This window comes from Nicotiana sylvestris, chromosome 1 (assembly GCF_000393655.2).
Source record: "Nicotiana sylvestris chromosome 1, ASM39365v2, whole genome shotgun sequence".
Taxonomy (NCBI): domain Eukaryota; kingdom Viridiplantae; phylum Streptophyta; class Magnoliopsida; order Solanales; family Solanaceae; genus Nicotiana; species Nicotiana sylvestris.
This window is the reverse complement of record NC_091057.1, coordinates 119,000,047-119,018,524: the sequence shown is the minus strand read 5'-3', so window position 1 is coordinate 119,018,524 and position 18,478 is coordinate 119,000,047.

Genomic DNA, 18,478 nt, shown 5'->3' with positions numbered 1-18,478 from the left:
TATCAATTCATTTCCAGTTTTATGATCCTCTTCTTCGCCGGGGATCAGTGTATTATTCTCGGCTTTATTTGCCTGACTTGGCACCTCTTGGATATTGATCGGGAGGTCTTTTGGACGTCGATGTTGGTTTTGGTGTGGGGCTAAAAGAAAGGCTATCAAAAAATGAAATAACTTTGATGGGTGATCCGCTACAACTTTTGGAATCAAACCTTTGTTGGAACTTTAAAACATAACCTCTGCCCCAGTTTTCTTGCTTGGGGGATTTTATTTTTTACACTATGTTGAGCTATGTGCGTTACGCACACTGTGCCTATTATGCGTACTTATGTACACTATGCACACTATGACCGAGCTGTGAGGCGCCTACGTATCCTCTTTGAGGAATCAGGTCAAACGTAGTTCCCGCGGTTTTGTTTTTCTTGTGATTTTATCTTCTTCTTTTTCATTTTCTTTTACAATTTTCTTTTTCCTTCTCTTTTTCATATTTATTTATTATTATTTTATTTTTTATTTTTTTTTCATTAGTGATTCCAAAAGAGGGATATGAAAGAATAACCTAAGGCTCAAAAAGGGGGAAACAAGGGTAAAAAGTGTTTGGATAGAAGAAAGAATTGCCTCCGTCATTTCATTATCCAATAAGTACCAAGTACAAATAAACGAACCAATAATTGCCATAACCAAGGAAGTTACGCATAATATCTCTTAAATGCATCCGAATTGATAGCCATGTCAACACATCTTCCCTCTATATCCGTCAAACACAAAGCACCGTTGGACAATACTCTGGTTACGATATAAGACCCTTGCCAATTTGGGGCGAACTTGCCTTTTGCTTCGACCTGATGCGGGAGGATCCTCTTCAATACCTGCTGCCCTACTTCAAACTTCCTGGGGCGTACCTTCTTATTATATGTCCTTGCCATTCTCTTTTGATACACCTGACCATGGCACACTGCTGCCAATCTTTTCTCGTCTATCAAGCTCAACTGTTCCAATCGAACTTTGACCCATTCATTATCATCAATCTCGGCTTCAGCAACAATCCGGAGGGACGGAATTTCGACCTCCGCTGGTATTACGGCCTCAGTTCCGTACACCAACAAATAAGGAGTTGCACCTATGGAAGTTCGGACGGTAGTGCGATAACCCAACAAAGCAAAGGGTAATCTCTCGTGCCATTGTCTAGATCCTTCCACCATCTTTCGCAGTATCTTCTTGATGTTCTTATTGGCTGCTTCGACCGCTCCATTCGCCTTGGGGCGATATGGGGTAGAATTGCGGTGTGTAATCTTGAATTGTTGGCATACCTCTTTCATCAAGCTGTTGTTAAGATTTGCACCATTGTCCGTAATGATCACTTTTGGGATCCCAAATCTGTAGATGATATGGGAGTGAACAAAATCCACCATTGACTTTTTAGTCACCGATTTGAAGGTTTTAGCTTCGACCCATTTGGTGAAGTAGTCGATGGTCACCAGAATGAACCTATGGCCGTTGGATGTTGCCGGCTTGATAGGGCCAATGACATACATGCCCCATGCAACAAACGGCCAGGGTGCTGACATCGTATGTAACTCTGTAGGAGGAGAATGAATCAGATCTCCATGTATCTGACACTGATGGCATTTCCTCACGAAAGTGATACAGTCATGTTCCATGGTGAGCCAATAATACCCTGCTCGAAGGATCTTCTTTGCCAATACATATCCGCTCATATGTGGCCCACAAACTCCAGCATGTACCTCTGCCATAACCGTCGTGGCTTGACCGGCGTCTATACATCTTAACAATCCCAAATCTGGGGTTCTTTTGTACAACACTCCTCCGCTGAGGAAGAAACCATTTGACAAACGCCGAAGGGCTCTTTTTTGGTCTCTAGTGGCCTATTCCGGATATATCCCCATTTTGAGGTACTCATTGATATCATGAAACCAGGGCTCGCCATCCGCTTCCTCTTCCACCGTGTTGCAATAAGCGTGCTGATCACGAACCTGGATGTGCAGAGGGTCAACATACATTTTGTCAGGGTGGTGCAACATTGATGCTAAGGTGGCCAATGCATCCGCAACCTCGTTATAAACTCTCGGGATATGTTTGAACTTCACCGATCGAAATCGCTTGCTCAGATCGTGCAAGCATTGTCGATATGGTATGAGTTTCAAATCTCGTGTTTCCCATTCTCCCTGAATCTGATGTACCAAGAGGTCCGAGTCTCCCAAGACTAAAACGTCTTGGACATCCATGTCCGCAGCCAATCGCAGACCCAAAATGCAAGCTTCGTACTCGGCCATATTGTTGGTGCAATAGAAGCGTAGTTGAGCCGTAACAGGATAATGGCGCCCTATTTCAGAAATGAGTACCGCTCCTATTCCAACCCCTTTCGCGTTCGCAGCCCATCGAAGAAAAGCGTCCAACCCGGTTCCTCGGGTAACTCTAGCTCGTTTGTATGCATCACCTCTTCGTCGGTAAAATACGTTCTTAAAGGCTCGTATTTTTCATCAACGGGGTTCTCTGCCAAATGGTCGGCCAGCGCCTGGGCTTTCATGGTTGTCCTCGTCACATAGATGATATCAAACTCTGTGAGCAGAATTTGCCATTTGGCCAACCTTCCTGTGGGCATAGGTTTCTGAAAGATATACTTCAATGGGTCCAAACAGGATATGAGATACGTAGTATACGAGGACAGGTAGTGCTTCAACTTCTGAGCTACCCAAGTTAGGGCGCAGCATGTTTTCTCGAGTTGAGTGTACTTGACCTCATATACTGTGAATTTCTTGCTAAGATAATAAATGGTCTGCTCTTTCCTTCCTGTGTCATCATGTTGCCCCAATACACAACCAAACGAATTTTCCAGGACCGTCAGATAAAGAATTAAGGGCTTCCCTGGCTTAGGCGGGACCAACATGGGTGGATTAGATAGATACCCTTTGATTTGGTCGAAAGCCTCTTGACACTCTGCCGTCCAACTTACCGCAGCATCCTTTTTCAGCAGCCGAAATATGGGCTCACAAGTTGCTGTGAGTTGAGCGATGAACCTGCTGATGTAATTGAGTCTACCCAGCAAACTCATTACCTCTGTTTTGTTCTTTGGCGGTGGCAAATCTCGGATGGATTCGATTTTGGATGGGTCTAACTCAATCCCCCGTCGACTGACGATGAATCCTAACAGCTTTCATGAAGGAACCCCGAATGCGCATTTGGCCGGGTTGAGCTTGATATCATACCTTCGGAGTCTTTGAAAAAATCTCCTTAGGTCTGCTACATGGTCTTCTTGACGCCAAGACTTTATGATCACATCATCTACGTACACCTCAATTTCTTTGTGCATCATGTCGTGAAACACAGTAGTCATTGATCGCATGTACGTTGCCCCGGCGTTCTTCAATCCGAACGGCATTACCCGATAGCAGTAAGTTCCTCATGGCGTAATAAAAGCTGTCTTTTCCGCATCTTCCTCGTCCATTAGGATCTGATGATAACCCGCATAGCAATCCACGAAGGATCCAATCTCGCGCCCAGCACAATTATCGATCAAGATATGGATGTTGGGCAATGGAAAATTGTCCTTGGGACTTGCTTTGTTGAGGTTGCGGTAGTCGACGCACACCCTGATTTTCCCATCCTTCTTTAGAACTGGTACCACATTGGCCAACCACTCGGGATATCGAGTGACCCGAATGACCTTCGCCTGCAACTGTTTAATCACCTCTTCTTTGATCTTTACACTCATTTCTGTTTTAAATTTCCTTAACTTTTGCTTGACCGGAGGGTATGCCGGGTCAGTGGGCAATTTGTGAACCACTAAATTGGTGCTTAATCCCGGCATATCGTCATATGACCATGCAAAAACATCTTTGAATTCCACGAGGGTTTTGATCAATTCTTCCCTGACATTCGGCTCAATATGGATGCTGATCTTGGTTTCTCGGACATTATCAGCGTCTCCTAGATTCACAGCCTCAGTGTCATTTAGGTTAGGTTTGGGTTTTTCTTCAAATTGGCACAGTTCTCGGTTTATCTCTTCGAAGGCTTCATCTTCGTCATATTCAGAGTCATCGTCACAAACGACCTCTTGTATTATTAAGTCGGATTCAGATTGATTTATTAGACTAGGTCGAAGATCCGCTGTGCATGCCATGTCATTAGAACCAGTAAAAAGAGAACTGTTCAGAAAGAAAAAGAACAAAACAAAATTAAAATGAGACAAAAGAAGAGAACTTTATTAAACTTGCGGGATAAAAGGGTTCACACTTTTACAAAACAAAAGTAAAATTTGGATTACACCCTGGAATAATCCGAACAAAACAAAACAAACAAAAACATAAATCAAAGCCTACTACCAAGACTCCCCTCGGACAGGAAGAGGAGTAACTGTCCAATTGTTGGTTTTGGCCTCAGGCCCCACAAACTGTATCTCTGCTCTGTTGGAACCTTCTCCAGCTTCTACCACACTGACATCAGCGAATAGCCTCTCGAAACTCTGATTCAGGTCCCCATCCATACCAATCAATGGTCCTAGAATCTTTGGGACTGGCGGCCCCTTGGCACTTGCTCTGACAAAAGACTTTGAGAGACGTGGCACCGGCTTGGGCAGAAACCAAACCATCTTCTTCATTTTTCGCGCTTGCTTCCTATCTACCGCGGTTGGTTTGAACCCCAAACCAAAGTTTTCCAGGTTCTTGGGCAGGGAGACAGGTTGGACAATCCCTTGAAGCTCAACCCCCAAGCCTTTTCCCGGCACAAACCCGTTGCCCAGCATCTCCGAGACCATCATGATTGTTGCAGAAGCTACCCTAGGGTACTGAAGGATCTCACCCTCAGAAATCTTATTTGCCGACATTGTATCGAAAATCTGGTAGACCCAAGGACCTTTGTCATCCTCGGTCTGTATGAAAGGCACAATGGGGCCACCCATGGTGTATGTCGTGTCCTCTCCGTGCAGTACGACCTCTTGTCTATCCCACTCGAACTTGACCATCTGATGTAGGGTGGAAGGCACTGCTTTGGCTGCATGAATCCATGGTCGTCCTACCAGAAGGTTATAAGATACTGTGGCATCCAACACCTGGAACTCCATGGTGAACAGGACTGGACCGATGGTCAATTCAAGCACAACATCCCCCACAGTGGCTGTTCCGTTTCCGTCAAACCCTCGGACGCAGATGCTATTCTTGCGGATTCTTCCGTGGTCGATCTTTAACTGGTTTAGGGTGGACAATGGACAAATATTGGCGCTTGAACCGCTGTCCACCAATACCCAAGTGACTACCGAGTTTTCACATTTGACAGTTAGGTAGAGAGCTTTATTATGCTCCGTACCTTCCATCGGCAGATCATCATCTGAGAATGTTACCCTGTTCACCTCGAAAATCTTGTTGGCAATGGTTTCCAGGTGGTTTACAGAAATCTCGTTGGGCACATGAGCTTCATTCAATATCTTCATCAGGGCCCGACGATGTTCCTCAGAATGGATCAGTAATGGTAGCAGCGAGATCTGTGCTGGTGTTTTCCTCAGCTGCTCGACTACGGAGTAGTCCTGCACTTTCATCTTCCTCAAGAACTCCTCAGCCTCTTCTTCGGACACAGGTTTCTTGGTTGTAGCGAGGTTGGTTCTTCTTAGCTCCACCGGAGCAAAACACCGACCTGATCGAGTCAGCCCTTGCGCTTCACAACTAACTTCCTCCACTTGTTTTCCTTTGTACATCACCGCTGCCCTCTCGTATTTCCAAGGCACAGCCTTGCTATCAATCATCGGCAGCTGGACTACAGGCTTTATAGTGACCAGTTCCCTGTACACCCCTTTCAACACAACTGCAAGCGTGGGTGGAGTCCCTGATATTACTAACTTGTTTGGCTCGAGTTCGCTTGTTATGGCGGCCGGGCTCTTTCCCAATATCACTACTGGCTTGACGCATTCCCCTTGCGACTGTACCCCCGTCCCTCCATTGGTCGATCCTTCTTTCGGAGCGGCCTGGATCATCATCACTGTCTGTGAGGGCTGTCTCAACTCTCCTCCCTCATACACCAACTCGATCATGTGAGTCTCGTGGTGCACTGGCAGTGGGTTCTGATTGGTGTTAGGTGCCTCCGGCGTCTGGACCTCGATTTTGTTAGCATCAATGAGGTCTTGTATCGCCTGCTTCAGTCTCCAACATTTTTCAGTTTCATGTCCTAGCATTCCTGAGCAGTACTCACAGCTTATTGACCTGTTCACATTTTGGGATGGGGGGGTTTGCTCTCTAGGTTCGACAGGATTCACCAAACCCAACCGTCTCAATTTGTGGAATACGGCGGTATAGGACTCTCCCAGCTCAGTAAAGGCTCTATGTTTTTGTAACCTATCATTCTTAGCAGCTTGACTCCCTCGAAAACCTGTCCCTGGAGGGTTCCTGTATGCTCTGGGTGGAGGGTAGGTACTTTGTGGTGGTGGGTAGGTATTATGTGGAGCTGGGTATGTATTGTGGGGAGCTGGCGCACGCCATTGTGGGCGAACCGGAGGTTGGGTGTATGTCTGGGCTTGATGGACGGTGAAATGCGGTTCTTGGGGTGGATAGTAGTGATGTGGTGGGTTGTATGGGTAGTTTGGCCTGTGAGTTCTGGGTTGGTTGTAGTGTGGCTTGCCGGACCCGGTCCAACTGCCTGCCTCGATCGTGGCCATTTCTTCTTTCTTTCTTCTCAGCGCACCTCCCGTGCCGTTCTGAATAGCCTGGGTCGTTGCTTTGAGTGCTGAGTAATTCAGGATTTTCTCAGACCTCAGACCCTCTTCTATCATGACCCCTATCTTCACCACCTCGTTGAAGGATTTTCCAACCGTCGTCACCAAGTGACCAAAGTAGGTTGGATCCAATGTTTGCAAGAAATAGTCCACCATCTCTCCCTCTCTCATGGGAAGATCGACTCTGGCCGCTTGCTCTCTCCAGCGGAACTCGAACTCGTGAAAACTTTCCCCGGGTTTCTTCCCGGTCCTCAATAATGTGAGACGGTCAGGGACTATCTCGAGATTGTATTGGAAATGACCCGCGAAAGCCTGCGCCAGATCATCCCAAGTGTACCATCTGCTGGAATCCTGCCTGGTATACCATTCCAGTGCAGATCCGCTCAGACTTTGGCCGAAATAAGCTATCAGCAGCTCATCTTTGCCGCCTGCCCCTCTCATTTTGCTACAGAATCCCCGCAAATATGCCATGGGATCACCGTGCCCTTCATATAAATCAAATTTGGGCATCTTGAACCCAACCGGGAGTTGGATGTCCGGGAAAGGGCATAGATCTTTGTAAGCCACGCTGACTTGGTTGCCCAATCCGTGCAGGTTCCTGAAGGACTGCTCCAGGCTTTTGAACTTCCTCAATACCTCATCCTGTTCGGGGGATATAACCGGCCTTTCAGTCTCTGTCGGTACCTCCAAGTGCGGATTGTAGGCCTGTGGTTCGGGGGCGTGGAATGTAGGCTCATGGGGATAGTATTGCGTATCTTGAGCCTGAAACAATGGCTCATTGGTCGTCCTTTGCAGGGTTGCTGATGTGGGTCCCACAAAAGTGGGAATATTTGGTGTTGGGAGAGGTTGATGGGGTGGTGGAGCTTGGGAATCATGGGGGCTTCTTTCCTGATGATAACGGGGATTCGGGAGGCTTGTTGAAGGACCGGAGTGAGGGTATTCCGGCATGTGCCCCAGTGGCTCAGGGCTCTTTTGTGCTTTAGCTAGAGCTAGCTGCATTGCACTCATTTCTAGTCCCATCCTTTCAATCTTTTCCATCGCTTCTTTTAACAACTGGCTCATCGGCCTTTCTTCCTCGTTACTATTCTCTGAAGTAGTCATGCTTGTTGCTACTGGTCCTTTGGATCTGGTTTGGTAAGAGTGTGTTGCCAGAATTCTTTAACAACTAACTGTCTGGATTCAGACAAACAACGAACTTCGTTAGCGTTAGAGATTAACAGATTTGATAACAACACCTTGAGGATGCAATGCTCCTAGGCAGTTAACTGTTTCTAACATGCTATGCTTCAAACAACATGTGTCATCCCGGCTTGTTCATTTGTCCCTTTTTAAAGCACTTTGAAAAACCCTGTATTTATAATTATTTTTTATTATTATTATATTTATGCCATCGAAACTTCCGTTATCACCCGCCGGTCAACATGCAAATTTGAAGCAAATTAAATGCGATAATAGACAAAATGCCACATGATGGTCCCCCTTTTTGTTTCAGGTTGCTATTCCTGGACGGGCCCAACCCCTATGTTGAGCCCCCTAAGTCAAATGCAACGTGATGCAAATAAGCGTTTTCCTACTAGGGATCCGGCATGGAGTTATGTTTTACTAAGCTTCAAACTGGGCTTTGTTCTAGACCTGGCTTACACGAGCAGACAACTCGAGTCGAGGAGGGGGCTACGTATCGGGGACCCGCAGGGTCGTCCGGCTTTGTAACTTATCCGAGCCTCTTTCTACTTGGGCATTGACACTAACAGAATAAGGAGTCTCGACCAGCGAGCTTCTCCCCGGAGGTAAGAAGAGAAGGGTTTCGGCACAGTTTATATGTACAGTTCAAATAATATCAAAGCGGTAAAACCAGCATTTGGCACGTTAGGCTCAAACATGTAAAAATCAGATAAAACCAAATATAACAATTTATCTAAGCTCGAATTTCTAACCCTGAACCATTGGTTCTGGGTCCCTCCAAATCCCCAGCAGAGTCGCCAGAGCTGTCACACCTCCTTTTTCCGTACCCGAGAGGGTACAAGGGAGTTTTTCCAATTAAAGGACAATCGAAACGGGATTTGTTTATTCATTTCAGAGTCGCCACTTGGGAGATTTAGGGTGTCCCAAGTCACCAATTTTAATCCCGAATCGAGGAAAAAGAATGACTCTATATTACAGTCTGCGTACCAGAAATCCGGATAAGGAATTCTGTTAACCCGGGAGAAGGTGTTAGGCATTCTCGAGTTCCGTGGTTCTAGCACGGTCGCTCAACTGTTATATTCGGCTTGATTATCTGATTTTATACTAATATGAACTTATGTGTAAATTTTAACTTTTTACCGCTTTCATAATTATTATTATTATTTTTATAAGGGATTATAACGTTGTGAAAATATATCTCGAACCACGTTACATCAATGCACCCGTGGTTGTTGGCATATCTCGACTCGGTTGAGATTTGGATTTGGGTCACATAAATGTGCACCCGAGTTAAGGAAAATAGGTTATTAAAAGCGTGCCTAAGCAACTAGCGTGTTGTTATTTGGAGAAGGCCGTAAAATTCGCTAGACGGCCTGTCCCGAATTCTAAGTACTTCAATATATATATATATTTAGAAGGCCCCGCAACTTGTACATTTGTTTGTCGAGGCTCGTCTCATTTATTGTTAAAGAATTTGCAACGTCATGGAAATGCATCTCGGGCCACGCCATAATCAATATACCCGTGATTAGAGACACATCTCGATTCCGTTGAGATTTGGATTTGGGTCACATAAATGTGCACCCGAGTTTAAGGAGATAGCATTATTAAATACGCGCCTAAAGCGACTAGCGTGTCATTACTTTGGGTGGGGCCATGAAATTTGCTAAACGACCCGCCCTGGAAAACTGAATGCTTTGATATATACATTGAACGAGGGCCCCGCATCTTGTGCGTTTTTATTTGTCGAGGCTCATCCCGTCTTTATTTTAAAAGGATATCCTATAGCAGCTACGTTTCTTGTCGCGTTTGTCTCTACTAATCGAAAGCAGAAATAGCCCTAGTTAATTACATGCTTGCCGGTTATTTACAGCAGGATTCCGAATACTTTTACAAAATTAAAAAACAGGGCCATGCCTACGGGCGAGCGATCAAATCTCATGGGCCCAAACCCAGCTTGTGCGGGGTTGGCCAAGCCTGGGCCGCTGACTTTCTGACGAGGGCCTGCTTGGTCCGTTTCAACTTGGGATCGACCTTCATGAGGTTGAGATAGTAAACTTGTGTTCTTTGTTCTAAAGGTGTGGTTTATCAATTATAATAAGGCAGTTTATCAAAAGGGAAGGAGGTTTAACTAATGATGGATAGTTTTCATGCATTAATGGACATGCTAATCACAGACATAGCTCATTTCTGAGCTATAGCCTATTATACTGTCAAACCTTTTATCTATCAACCTACACACATAATAAAATATCAAGCTACCCTACCATTGATATTTGCTATGTATGAGAGCTAACTCAAGTATCCAAACAGAAATGTAAAACTACTATACATTCCGTGATATTCAGTATACAAGCTATGTCTAAAAATAAACAATCTTCAACTCTTCTCTTTTGTATTCATGCTCAACTTTTCAAGTTACATGGACAGTAGTAATCGTGTACCTGGTATAGCAAAGCAAAAGAAGAAGGACAATGATCAGCTGAGTAGTATGCAACAAACACAGCAACAGCAGATAAACAGCAACAACACAGCAACAAACAACCAGCCACAATGATGAAGCTCACAAGTGGTCGAGCAATAAACAGGCAATCCCAGGAACAGAATGGTGAACCAACAGAAAACCAGAGTATTCAATGTAACAGCACCAGCAGTTCAACAATCACAAACAGCTTGGCAAATAACCAACAACAATTAGCAAAGATAGCTTGACCAATTTGAACTCTTATGCAGTTTTCAGACAGTACTCATTCACAGTATTCTGAAATTTCTTTCTATTTTTCCCCCTCTGAAGACTAAAAGTGTCCAGCCCCTTCTTAGCTAAAAATAGCTCTATTTATAACCTAAAAGAGAACCCCCTCAAGTCTGCCTGGAATTTCCAGCCTAAGGTCTGCCCATCCCCTTCATTCCCCATGCCTAAGCATCTTCTTGATGCAAAACATTTGGTTCCCCACACCTGGCCTATTTCTCTATTCAAGAGTCATGGGTTTAGTTAAGTATTAAACTCCCATACTCTTATGTTTTGTCCCCACTAATACTAGATTAATAGCATTTCTGATTAAACAATTGATAGCCCATTAATCCTGAATATTTAATCAGTCTTTGCCCAACCAAGATTACCCAACCGACCCTTGATCCATGCTGCTTTGCCCCACCCTTTCATTCTATTGGATCTGCCAGTTATGACCCTTTGAGAACTAGTTCGAACACCCCCCCCACAGCTAACAAACCAACCTATAATCAGTCCAACACAACCATTCAACAAAAATCAGCCAGTAAGAGTTAGGTCGTTTGTTATTTAATACTGTGAAACTAACGTCAAACATGTGTCGAGTCGACTTTGCGAGTTATAACGTATGCTAATTAGTCGCTAATCAACTAAACTTAAAACAGAAACAAACTGAGTGTTTCAAGCCCTTTTCGGACAACACTGGAACTTTACAACACTTAATTATTTGACGACGTTACTCAGGTCGACTATACGAACTATCATACGTAACAATTAAACGACTAACAACATAGACTAAACAGGGTACCAATTTATTTCAAAACTCAAGACATTTAATTATGCAGTTTATGAAACTTAAACTAGTTGACAACATCAATCGAAGCGAATAGGCATCTTATAACACTCCATTAACATTTAAGAAAAGAAATCGACCAAACAAAAGGGTCTTTTGAAGATGGGGGGAACTGACAGAAAATAATCAAAAGATTCAGAACAAATATACGAACATATGCACAAACAAAAGGAAAGAAAAGAAGATTACATCGGGAACTTACCTCAACACGAACCAGGTTTTTGTTTTTAGGGTTCTTGAACTCAGATTTGGGATTTGAAGAGTTCTGCTTATATTTGACCGGAACCAAAGCCGATTATGGTATGAGGGATGTTAGGGGAGTGACTAGGGTGAATTTGGGACTCATCTGGTGACTTAAGGTTTTGGCTCGAATCTTTGATCGAAGATTCGAGCACCTTGGAGGTGATTCGAAGTTAGGTGATTAGGGATTTGTGTTCAGGGGGGCTCGTAGGTCCAGTGGTGTAACTATGGTAGCCACCGGCATCCTGGTCGCCGGATTTATGCTGAAAGGGCACCAGGGCGGCTGCTAGGGTTTCGGGGATTTGGGGTCCCTTCTGAGAGAGACGAAGGAACGGGGGTGGGTGTTTGGGTAGGGGGTGGGGTAAAAGGGTTAGGTTTATATATGCATTGGGGGTTTAGATCCTGGCCGTTGGATCAAGTGAGATCTGTGGCCAGGATCTATTCACTTAGGAAGGACGACGTCGTTTAGGCGTGTGGTGGGTTAGACCGGGTAAGGAAATGGGTCGGACCAGATTAACGGGTCTAGGGGAGGTCCTAGATCCGTTGGATCAATGGGGATTGGACGGCTCAGATCAATCGCCCTGAACGGCGTCGTTATGATTAAATGAGTGGTCTGATCGGGACCGTTTATCTAAATCATATCAACGGATCAAAACCCAGGTACCTGATACGGCGTCGTTTGGGTGTGTGCTTGGGCAGGCCTGGTCTGAACTGGACCTGTGTGCTGGTGTTGGGCCTCACTTTGGGGCCCAATCCGATTTTCCCACAACCTTTTCCTTACAACCAAAATTAAAAATTCCTAAAAATAAAATTTTGTAAAAATTAAAGATGAAATCATACACATGTTGGTTAACACCTATAACAATTAACACACAATTTAACGTTAAATACAATCACTCAATGACAAAAGACACTTAGGATTTTTTTTCTTTTTGGAGTAATTCCCGCGAAGCAAAAATCACGTGCTTACAACAAGTTTTAAGGAAGTATCGTGAGGGTTGGAAAGTTAAGAAGCTAATCAAATTGAAGAAAATAAGTTTTGCCAAAAGTCGACAAGTTGGGAATGGTATACCATGTACTTTTGGGGTGAGACTAGGGTGATTAACATTATTAGGAGGTTGTGCTATTAGTTATTTTAGTCGTTTCATAGTCGTGTGTTATGTTTCGAAGTCAAGCGAGATGTAAAACAAAAGTTTGCAAATCTCATGACAAGTTATATTCATAAATGTGATAAAAATTAGGTTAAATGTAGCTGAGATTTTCTCCCAATGTACTTGGAATTAAGAGATAATCTACCTACCAAATTGAAGATCTGCGAGTCTAGTTTTGAACTCATTAAACCGTTCATCGATACGATATCGTAGTAGAGAGATATTTATATTTTTGTGAAACTGCGCAAGTAGCTCCCTATGGGACCCCTTAGGCGGTTGAGATATCTTGATATATATGTGATGACTACAGCCCATTTTCACTCATTCTTTCTCATTTTATTCAAACCCTAGATACCTAAAAAAACTTCTCTCAAAGTTCTCTCATGATCCAAGACCCAAACAAAGAACAAACAACAGAAATCAAGTGTCGGGAATCCCGTGGCGCTAGTGAGTTTCTTGTTCTTCTTGTGGTTACTGATTTTGGTGTGGCTCCAGCTCATGGGAGGGTGGTTGTTTTAAGTGGTTTAAGTTCTTTAAAATAATCTCCCAAGGTTTTCATATCAACCCTAGCTTATTTCAAATCTTCCAAATGGATTACATCATATATCAACATCAAAAGTTTTTTCTAGTGAAGACAACACGTCTTTGAGGTTGTGTTGTCATTGAGAATTAGTGTGAGCAGTGGTTGGCTGAAATTCCAAGTGGTTGCTACTGTTTTAGGTATGTATAATACTCTACTAAATGTGCTTGAAGTTGTTTGTATGTTGGTTGCATTAATTGAGCAAGATACTACAAGAGGAAACTTAAAATAGTTTGAGATGTTATTGTTCTTAATGGACTGTTTTTGAAAGGATGTTTCCATGAACTTTAAATGGTTGGAAACCTTGAAAAATAATTTGTTTATGTTGTTGTCTTCATTAATACATTGTCTACATGTCGATCTTTCTGTTGGTATTGTGAATAAGAAGATAAAAGATAACATGACAATTGAAAGTTATACTTGCAGTTGTTGTTGGATTGTTGGGCTGTTTGAGTGTGAATTAGGTGATTAATAGGAGGCTAGAAGTCCTCCAATTGTTCTTGGTATCATGGTGGACATGTTGTTAAGTTAACTAATGTATGATAATGGGGTTGAAGGGGGCTAAAGAGATTCAATCCGAGCTTGCCGCTCGTTGTGATATTTCGATGACTTGTTAATGAAATATTTGGTACTGTATTGTTGATGTTGTTATTATTGCATTGCTGGTTGTTGTTGGATATGATATTGGAGGAGTCCCTTCTAACAGGGGAGTTGCTTCCCGATTTCTGTAAGTTATTCGACTATCCAAATACGATGGTACGACATTATATGTTGACGACAATATCATTTCACGTGTTGTAGACGCATGAAGTTGAGTTGAACTTGGTGGAGGAATAAGGAAAAGATCATACAGGTATGTTAAAGAATTTCTTTCTTTCTTTTGGCATGACCTAAAGTGAAATGGACGTACACGATATGCTATTTCATAACTGATCTACTCCTAGCAACTAAGGTTGTCCATGTTGTTCTTTCTTTATAAAGTTATTCTAAACAAGTATGCATGAGCCTTGAATCCTATTGAGGTTCATATTGATGGTGTGGGTGTCCATAATGTTAATCAAAGGTGTGACGACCTTACGTCACTCTGAAAGGTTTAGAACGCGATTCCATGAGTCCAACATTCATTATATATATGTATCTATTTTACTCAACTAAGTCGCGCTATAGTCGGCCGGGTACGGCACCTATTGTGCAACCACTAATCAGTTGGGTTTTATCGAGCTCCACGTGGCCGAGTAAAATTCTACCGAGCCTTATGATAATAGGGTATGTTTTTACCGAGTCCTTTTCGAGGCCGGGTACGATATAATGATGATAATGATGCCCACAGAGGTGTATGTTTTAAAAGTATATGTATATATATATATATATATATATATGTATCATGCATTTCGTGTCAATCGCCCTTAGAGGCACTCCGATGTTACAGGTTGTATCTTCTCTATCTTTTTTTACATTACTGTTCTTATTTATGCTTTCCTGCCTTACATACTTGGTACTTTATTCGTACTAACGTCCCTTTTTCTTAGGGATGCTGCGTTTCATGCCTGCAGATCCCGATATACAGGTTGACAGTCCTCCTAGTAGGCTATCAGCTCAGCGGAAGGTGTTGGTGCACTCCACTTGCTCCGGAGTTGCCTATTTGATCAGTTTGCTTTGGACATGTATTGATTGGTATGGCGGGGCCTATCCCGATCTTTATGATGTTTATGTACTCTTAGAGGCTTGTACACAGATATCATGTATATGGATACTTGCATGACCTTGTCGGCCTATGTTTTGAGTGTACAAATGATCATGTCGGCCTTATTGGCATGTATGTCACATATATGTTTGTATATCATGTTAGGTCATCCAAAGCCGAGTATTCTCTTATGTTTTATTCTGGTTATCTCATGACAGCCCTTCTGGCCCATTTATCTATGATGATATAATAAGAAAGATATGTTACGTTAGTACTCGGTTGAGTAAGACACCGGATGCCTGTCGCGGCCCTCCAATTTGGGTCGTGACAGGCCATGGAGTAGGCTTTTTATTAACTATTTGGCCAAAAAGATTGGATTTATAATTTTGGCTTTATATTTACTTCTAAAACACAGTGTCTGCAATTGGTCTTCCATCTTCGATATGTTGTTATCAATAATATATTGCACGGAATCTTTAGTATGCAAATTGGCTTTTATACTATTGTCTTCCACGTTCTAGACAAATAAGAAATTTGCTGGTTTAACTTTGTTGTTGTTCTATAGGTTTATGTCCAATTGTCAAGTGACTTATACAACCACAACCAAACATTCAGATTAACGTACGATATTAATGAGAGTCTACTACACACGATGTATGAATTTGACTAAGACTCTTTTCTCTGACTCCCTTTTGGAAAAATGACTCACTATACTCTATAAACCATTCAGTCTTAAATCCAGAATGGAACAAAATAGAGAAAATGACGTAGTTATCCACAAAAATAAAATTATTTACTCTTGTTTACTTATTTACTTTTATATCCATAAACTAACTGCATTTTCTATCCATAATAGTTTTTATTGAGAATTTTTTCTTTATTCTCCAATTCTTTTTTATTTCTATGCTTCTTCTTTTTTTTCTCCTTTACTTTTTTCTCGTTTTCTTTTTTTTTTCTTTTTTCCACTTCTAATTTCATTTAACTTCTTTTTATATATATTCTTTTTCTCTTCATAATCTAACTTTATTTGCTATTTTCACAATTTTTTATTATTCTTATTTTTATACTATTACTAAAGAAAAATCAAAATGTGTATCAATTAAATGTAGCTAATACAACCAAGAAATATTAAATAATATATGATACCAGTATAATATATAGCAATACCACCAGGGTATACAATTGTGTGCAAAGAGTTAAAAAAAAATTTAACTCAATTATTAAACTGAAATAATATCAGTTGTCAATAAAAATTTTAAAAAATTCTAAAAGGATCTAATTGTAAAATTATACCGTTACATTATATAGCATACTATAATATATATTTTATTTTATTTTTTTGCATTTTCAATTTGCCCCTCACTCTGGGTAAAAGCTTAAAGCAAATTAAAAGGGAAAAGTCAAAAGAATTTATGGGTAATAAGTATACTATTATGGTATATTATATACTATTACAGCATAATGGTATAGTATATTTCATATTATTATAGTATATTATAATAGTATATTGTTGCAGTATAACTATATACTCCTATAGTACTGTAGCGGTATACTGTTAGGTAACTGTGTTCTTCTTCGATTATTATAATATACCGTTGCAGTATATTGTAAACTATAATAGTATATTGTTGCATACTCCTGCAACATATTGTATACCTTAGCGATATATTATTGGGTAATTGTGTTATTCTTCGATTTTCAGCTGAAAATTTAGATCTCAATCACCTCAAATTAGCTCTAAATGCTATCAAATTTCAGTATGAACTTCCAGAAGGTACTATAAGCAATATTTAACAGCACCCACTTTGAATCAAACAAGAAATCTTCAAAAATAAAATTGAGCTTCAAGCCCAACAATGGTAGATATTCAAATACACATAAAAATTTAGATTTGGGAAGCTTACTCGAAGATACTATAAACAATATTTTATAGCACCCACATCGAATCAAACAATAAATCTTCAAAATAAAATTTCAAATTCTGGAGCTTCAAGCTCAACAATGGTGGGTCTTCATACACACATAAAAATTATAAGAAGAGGAGGTAGAGCAATAGCTTGGGTTGACCCTCTCAATGAAGATCGATCTGACAGAGGAGAAGTAGATCCATTTAAGTCCACTACCAAGTAAGCTTGCAAAAATGAAGCCAAATGTTTTAACATTCTGTACTTCAAATGCGAAGGCAAATAGCTGTGGGCCGGGTAAATAGTCTTGGTTGCATAGGTATAAAAAATAAATAGTTTAGGTTTGGATATTTAAGGGTAAATAGTTTGGGCTTAATGGGTATAAAGTGAGACTTTCTCAACAAAATATAGCATATTCTCCGATCAAGTCTCGACATTCTCAACAACAACAACAACAAATCCTATGAATTCTCATAAGTGGAGTCTGGGAAGGATAGTGTGTAGTGTGTAGGCAGGCTTTACCCCTACCTTGTGAAGGCAGAAAGGTTGTTTCTAATAGACCATCGACTAAGTTTCGGCATTCTCATTAGCCCCAATTTATATTCACAGACAAGGTAACATGTTATTTCCAGAACTCTTATGATCAATTTCGTTTACTAAGAGGACGATGTTTGGAATAAGATTTTGGCACACATGTCGAACATAATGCGGAATAAACAGAGATAAATTTCTCACAAGAGTCATGACCCTAAGGGGTCGTTTGGCGCGAAACAAGTTATCTCATGAATAATTATTTCGGAATTAGTTATCCTGGGATTAGTTATCACACTCTCCATAGGGATAAAAAAAATAATATAATCCCGAAATTAGTTATACCACTATTTTATCCCAACCAAACATATAATAAACTCATCTCAAATTTAATCCCGAGATTAATTATCCCTCATAGCTAATGAGCCCTAAAAGAAAAGAGTGGCCTGGCAGGTAGAGGCTGATCTAGGGCAAATTTTACTGGTTAAAATGAGATCATACTCGTTCTAAACAAACTGCCTCTAAACCTGAATGTGCCTGTGTCTTCTGGCTTTAAAAAAGTCTTTTTTAAATAAAAAAGTATTAAATTAAGATTATGGATAGATAATTTAAACAATATTAACTGCAAAGTATAGAAAGAAGTGGAAATTGTGATCCCTGGATGTGTTAAATCTACATCCTCTGACGCTTTATTTGTCTCTTTTGACATACAAAACAAAGGCCAAGTATAACAAGAAAGTATTGTATTAGCTGATCTCACAATCCTAAGGCCCCATTACCCGCCATTTTAGAAATTACTGCATTAATTGTGGTCTATTTTGATGAACAGACTCAATCCACAACTCCCCTTTACCTCTCTCCTCTTTCCCCCTCCATTGATTTTGTGATTCTAAATTAATTTACTAATTTC